Consider the following 6,577-nt stretch of genomic DNA (forward strand, 5'->3'; position numbering starts at 1 on the left):
CCATACAAGGGAAATGCAATCATCCAGAATCTTTCGTTTTCAGTGATACCAATACCAGCTATGTCACACGTGATGGTCCTTTTGACCCTCTGAGCAGAGCTATCAGGATGCCATGGTGGTTGGGACCCTTTCGCGAGGGTTATTTCATTTGGTGAAATTTCAGAGGAATGACAGTTCATCGAATTTATGACCCGAGAAGTTGTATCCCGCTATTTCCCATGATGGCCTAGTAGAGGTTCCGGACAGAAGCTTATAGTGAAGTAAGTATCCCACCACAAGAATACCTCAGGTAGGGCCAAAGGAACAGGCTTTAGTGGGAGTCCGGTTGAAACAGAGTGTGGAATGTGGGAACACACCCAACACCCAGACTCATTTACAGCTCAGTTCTAAAAATATGTTAATACCATGTAGGCCTTTCTCATGCAGATTTTCCACAGATCTCTTACGGCCTGTAACAGAGGTTTCAATTAGGTTACCTCTCTCTTTCTCAGTAGTAATACAATAAGCAACACAATCACCAATGCTAATTCAAAAAAGAAACACAAAGTTCCTCTCATTCCACACAGTCCTGCCCTTCAGAAAGGGTGCTAGGGTGTCCTTGAATCACTCATGTTGCTGTTGTGCTTGCGTGGGATCAGCTATTTTACAGCAGTAGGTGATGTGAGTCCACAAGTCAATGCCTTCTATTTCACAGCGTGGGGTGTGGACAGAAGAACCTGATGAGGGCCTCTCCACCAGGGCTGCTTCCACTGTTTCTTTCACAGGTCACGGATGAGAACCCAATCGCCTGGGAGCAGCTCTAGCGTGTCTTCCCGGTTAAGGGTTCACTGGTTCTGTCGCACCTGCTGATGCACTTCCTTCAGTGTTCGTTGGAGACCTGAAAGATACGAGAGTAGATCATCATCCACAGTTTCCAATGAAACTCTTCCACTTGGCATGGGGGCCGGCGTTGGTCTTCCTGTCAGAACCTAAAAACAGGACAGACCCAATTGTCTGTGTGTTTTACCCCTCATAGCCGTTAGAACTATGGGTAGCACGTCCAGCCACCTGTTTCTTCGCGGACTTTTGCAAGTTTGACTTTCAATCTGATTCGCCCTTTCAACCACACCACCACTCTGGGGGATGATATGAACAATAATACTTTAGGTTGAATCCCATTCATTCGGAGAGCTGATACACAACTGAGTTTACGAAATGTGCCCCGTTGTCACTTGTGAGCCGAGCTGGGACACCCCACCTAGGCAGCATTTCTTTTAGCAGGCACTTTGCTACAGTGCGTGCTGCGGCCCTCACCTTGAGAAGAGATCAACAATAACTAGGCAGTATCTGAAACTGCGCGACGGTTTGAGTTCAATAAAATCCATTTTTAGATGGTTTAAAGGACCTCCTGGGAGCGGCATGTGTGACTGCGACACTGACACCCCTTTACCAATGTTGTACTTTGAACAAATCAGACAATTCTGACAGGAAGTCGATGCGACAGTGGAAAACCCTGGGGCCTCCCAGTACTGGGAGATGGTAGTCACCATGGTGTTGCGAGAAGCGTGATCCAGGCCGTGTGCAATCTTTGCCACTCCAGGGAACGTCCTCCTGGGGAGAAAAGGTTTACCGTTAGTAGAGACAATCACACCATCTTTTGTCTTCTGGGCCCCCACATGAAACCATCTCGCCTTTCCCCTTTCTGTGGCACCTGTTTGCAGCAAAGAAACACCTGGGTTAGGGGTAGAGACTAGAAACAATGACACCATAGGCGCCTCAGGGCTCAAGGCCACATGCTTTGCCCACCAATCCGCCTTCTCATTTCCTTTTCTCGCAGAGTCCTTTCTTTTTGTGTGCCTGGCACTTTACTACTGCTATCTTCGACGGCAACATCAGTGCCTCCAAAAGGCTAGACACCAGCTGATGATGTTGTATCAGCTTTTCAGTACTCCTTAGGAACACTCTCTGCTTCCATAGTGCTCCAGGATTGTGACATATCCTGCAACAGACGGAGGCGAACCCAGGGAGGTGTTTGGCTAACGCCACTCTTTATTCACAATAGCGCGGGGGGGGGGACCGGGAACAGATGTGTCGGGGCAGTGCTTCGGGGACGGCTGTGACGTCCGGGGACTCGAGACCGAGGGCAGGGTCATTACAAGTAAATAAATATTTGCTCTACAGTTTTCATTTATTTATTCTCTTTCAATCAGCAGCTCACACAGTCAGCACAGCACTGCTTGATGAGGACGAACTGGACGAACACGGACATGAAGCCGTAAGAGTGTAGTGTTACTTTAAGACAAGGGTGCATTGTGGGAAGTGAGTGCAGTTTCCGGTCCAGTGCTGTCCACCATGTTGGGTGATAAAAGTGAGGTGTGTTCAAGCGGGAGACAATGGAGCAGTTAGCTTGAAACCTGAGTTTGTTTCGTATTAATTGTATGTGATTATGAACAACAGGTGTACAGTTCAGGCAGCATTTGACCAGCAATAAACACATTAGTGGGTCCTGCTTCAGTTCGTTATTCATTCAGCTAGCAATAAAGTTTATTACCATGAGTTAATCGCCGTTTCCAGTCAAAGTCTGAAGGAAACATTAAAATAAAACAAAATAAATACAGCCAGTCTAAGTCACACCAACAATAAACCAGTGGTAATAAATCGAAACAGACCCAGGACACTGGTATCTATTTCACTTCACGCAGGGACACTGAACCCCAGAGCCCAAATGCAGGATAAAGGGGCTCAGTGAATGTGGAGGTGAACATGTACAGGAGGGTCAGTTCACCAAAGGAGATGCTGTAGAAGGACAGAGTGCCAGACACAGTCCACATACACTTCTACTCTGCAGGAAGGGTGTACAGCTATGGCAGTTTGTGTGTTGTTGTGACTGACATAGTAACTCCTACCAGAGCAGCACAGAACCCAGGACTTGTCATTGAATCCGAGCTGACAGTCATCACTGTATCCTTTCCTCCTGATTCCTTTATGAGTCACTCCTATTTCAGCCCCATTTCCAGTCCACTGAACCTCCCAGTAACAGCAACCACACACACACACACACACACACACACACATACACACACACTTTCTGAACCGCTTGTCCCATTCGGGGTCACGGGGGAACCGGAGCCTACCCGGCAACACAGGGCATAAGGCCGGAGGGGGAGGGGACACACCCAGGACGGGACGCCAGTCCGTCGCAAAGCACCCAAGCGGGACTCAAACCCCAGACCCAATAGCAAAAAAAAAAATCTACCTCTGTAAATCAGTTAAACACAAAGGAAATGGCTTTTCAGATGAGGCTTATGGTTGAGGCACTCGTACCACAGCACCAGGTGGTCATTTGGTCAGTTACAATGTGGACACGTGTTTGGTCAGCATCTCTACACTTACTGTCCTGTTTATGCTGTTATTGCTCTAACTCTTTAGTGTATCCTGGGTACAGTAAGTGTACAAATCAGAAAAAAGTGTTAAGCAAAGTGCTCAGACTGAGTGGGGTTTCAACTCATGTTGAATGGTGCAGCTTGGTGCTGTGACACACCATGTCAGTTTGTTCCCTGAGTGTGAATTCATTTGTACTGTTGTCACACAGTTGTCTTTACTGTTTTTTTGTTTCAGCATTAAAGGCTGAATTAGTACATAAACACAGAGTATTGTATGTACAGTGTATTCAGAAAGTTTTCAGACCCCGGCTTCACTATTTTCACATTTTTTATTGCAGCCTTATGCTAAAATCATTTAAATTCATTTTCTCCCCTCTTCAATCTAAACTCAGAACCTCACAATGACAATGCAAACAGCATTTTAGAAAATTTTGCATATATATTAAAAATTAAAAACTGAAATGTCACTAAGATAAGTATTCAGACCCTCTGCTATGTTACGTGAAATGGAGCTCAGGTTCATCACATTTCGACTGATCATCTTTGAGATGTTTCTACTGCAGACAAGGGGTTGGGCGTTAGGGGTGTAGCGCCACCCTCCATTTCACTAATTATGAGGGTGGTGCCCTGGGTTCTATTCCAATTAAATGTATAACCCAACTCAACTCAAATATTTCGATAACAAAACAAACAAATTTATTAAATTCTTCAAACACAACAAAACCCAAAGGAATATTCAAAATTATTATCCCATACACACAATATACTAACCCCAAAATCCCATCAGATGAAAACAAATGCAACAACCAAACATAAGAAAACACAAACTTCACACGTACACTCAATATCTTACAAACAACGAATAACCTTGGTGCTACACTTCAACACACAACAGACTTTAGAAGTTCCTTACAGAACCTTCTGTTTGCACACAATGATCATGTCTCAAATACTCTGGAGTATTTCTAGCTACGTCTGGAGCACTCTCTCGAACACCACCTTCTCTCCAGACCCTTCTAGAAAAGTCTAGAAACTTTTCCCATTCATTTCATCCCTCTCTTCTCTCATTGGTTTGGCATCAAACCGAACCCCAATCAATTCACAATACGCGCAGAATTGGCATGTGTAGGTTGCACCTGTTCCAAAAAGTGTGACATGGCTTCAACCAAACTGATGAACCAAACTGATGAAGCTTTATTTAAACCTTCAAAATTGAACACAGAAAGTGCTACAGCGGTTAGGGTTAAGGGTCAGGGTTTAGGGTTAGGGTTTGGGGTTAGGAAGGAAGGAAGAATTAGGGTTAGGGTTAGGGTAAGGGGTTAGGGTTAGGGTTTAGGGTAGAAACATGAGTGAAACGAGTGAAGAAAGGGTTCGGGTTAAGGTTAGTAAACTTCCTGGACACCACAGTCCATTACAGTAAACCTCAAGGTGGCTTTAAAAACACTCGAGACCAAGGTTTACTTTAAAAGCACTGACACACACTGTCAGTGCTTTTGCACAAATCCAGCTTCCAGCCCAAACACACCTTCCAGGGATTGATCAAGTCCCAACTCATCAGGTTCCACCGAATATGCTCAGAGAAAACAGAGTTCAACAACACCACCGGAACTCTGTTCCGAGCTCTTAGACCGAGGGAATAGGTTCCGGAGACATATCAAGTCACAGACAATGAACTCAATATAGGAAGGCCATGGTAGCAGGGTGACTCACACTGAAAAGGTCATCCCACTAATATAAATAATGTGTCGGCAGAATGATACTTTGGCTCCTTTTCCAAAAAGCGTTATGCTCAATTACAGTTGTATGCTCAACGCAAACCAAATGTGCATCTTACGGGTGAACACGAATTTACCTTAGATAGAAAGGCAATAATTCCAGTAAATTATTGCACCAGCAAGATGGTGTGTGCTGTGTGTGCTGTGTGCTTGAAGCAGGGGAGGAGACACAGAGCTGTTTTACCGGGGGGGCTTCTTCTGGGCCAAAAGGAAGAGAGAATCCACCCAGTGTTCGATAACTAAGAGTTTAATTCGGCTGGGTGCTGCCGCCAGTGCATGCAGTTCTGCAGAGAGAATTTCACCAGAGAAGTTTTTTGAAGGATTTGGTCCTGCTTTACTGCCCTTTTCCCTTCTCTATCTACTGCACACTCGGACCGTCTGCTTTCAGGAAGGAGGAGATGCTGTGCGACCAATAATGAGTGGACCAGCTTTTGAAAAGCAGCTCGCCAGCATTTTGACTGACATCCCAAACTCTATGAGCTGCCACCCTGCATCCAAAGACTCTCCAACCTTGCCCGACTTCTCAGCCACAGATATGGGTTTCTACAGAGGACAGACGGGGCACAGCCAACATGAGTACTATCAGAGCCAGACCTACTCACAATCTGTGAACCCCTACTCGTACCACCAGTTTAACCCGAACGGAATGGGGGGCCCGGGGGCATAACCCACAAAGTCAGAATACACCTACAGCAACTCATACAAGCAATACGGGCATTATAAACAGGGAGCTGCAGACACCACCCAAGGACACTGGTAAGTCTGAACTTTCCACAAATATAAACCCATGTAGACTATGATAATGTAATCTTTAATATGAGCTTTCAACACCAGCAAAACATATTCATTTTTCCTTAAACCAGCCCTTGGACTATCAGAGAAAAGCAGCTTGCTTACTAGAGCTTATAGGTTTTCACTGTATCTTACATAGCTTTTTTAACATAACTTATATGTCCCTATATACTTTATCTGAAAACATATCATATGTCCAATGATTTAAGAATACTCACATTTATTACTTTCGTAGTTTCATTTTGAATACCCCCCCACTCCCCTTTGGTGAAACTGAAATGTTGAGTGTGTACAGTAGCTGTTGCTAATATGTGGTTCATTTTATCCATCACACTGTATCGTATGTATATGCTGCACCTGTACATTGTTTGGAAAGCAAGGAATAGAGAACTCACGTGGTCATGCACACGCTCTCGGTTCAGTCCCTGAATGATGATGTTATCATAGTCTGTTGAAGACAATGAGGACACACTGGGAGATGTTGGGCCTCTTTTTGGTGCTCCAGATGATCCTGAAGTGCTGGGAGAATTTTGCAATGAAGAAGATGGACTCACACCCACATCACTCAGCATGTACGCTAACTTGATTGTACTTCCGTCCTCTATGTTTTGTCCGTCTGTCCGAACCACTCACCCTATGGGGAACCGG

The 6,577-nt window shown here is 45.1% G+C and overlaps 1 long non-coding RNA gene across 1 annotated transcript; it reads right to left on the bottom strand.

Moving 5' to 3' along the window:
• Positions 1–543: 543 nt before the first annotated feature.
• On the bottom strand, positions 544–6,361 carry LOC114912541 (uncharacterized). Its single transcript, XR_003798306.1, has 2 exons — positions 6,325–6,361; positions 544–1,590 (listed from the first exon to the last, which is right to left on the bottom strand). It is a non-coding gene; the product is annotated as an uncharacterized LOC114912541 (long non-coding RNA).
• Between the last annotated feature and the right edge of the window lie 216 nt (positions 6,362–6,577).

The sequence above is a fragment of the Scleropages formosus genome, chromosome 18 (assembly GCF_900964775.1).
Source record: "Scleropages formosus chromosome 18, fSclFor1.1, whole genome shotgun sequence".
NCBI lineage: Eukaryota > Metazoa > Chordata > Actinopteri > Osteoglossiformes > Osteoglossidae > Scleropages > Scleropages formosus.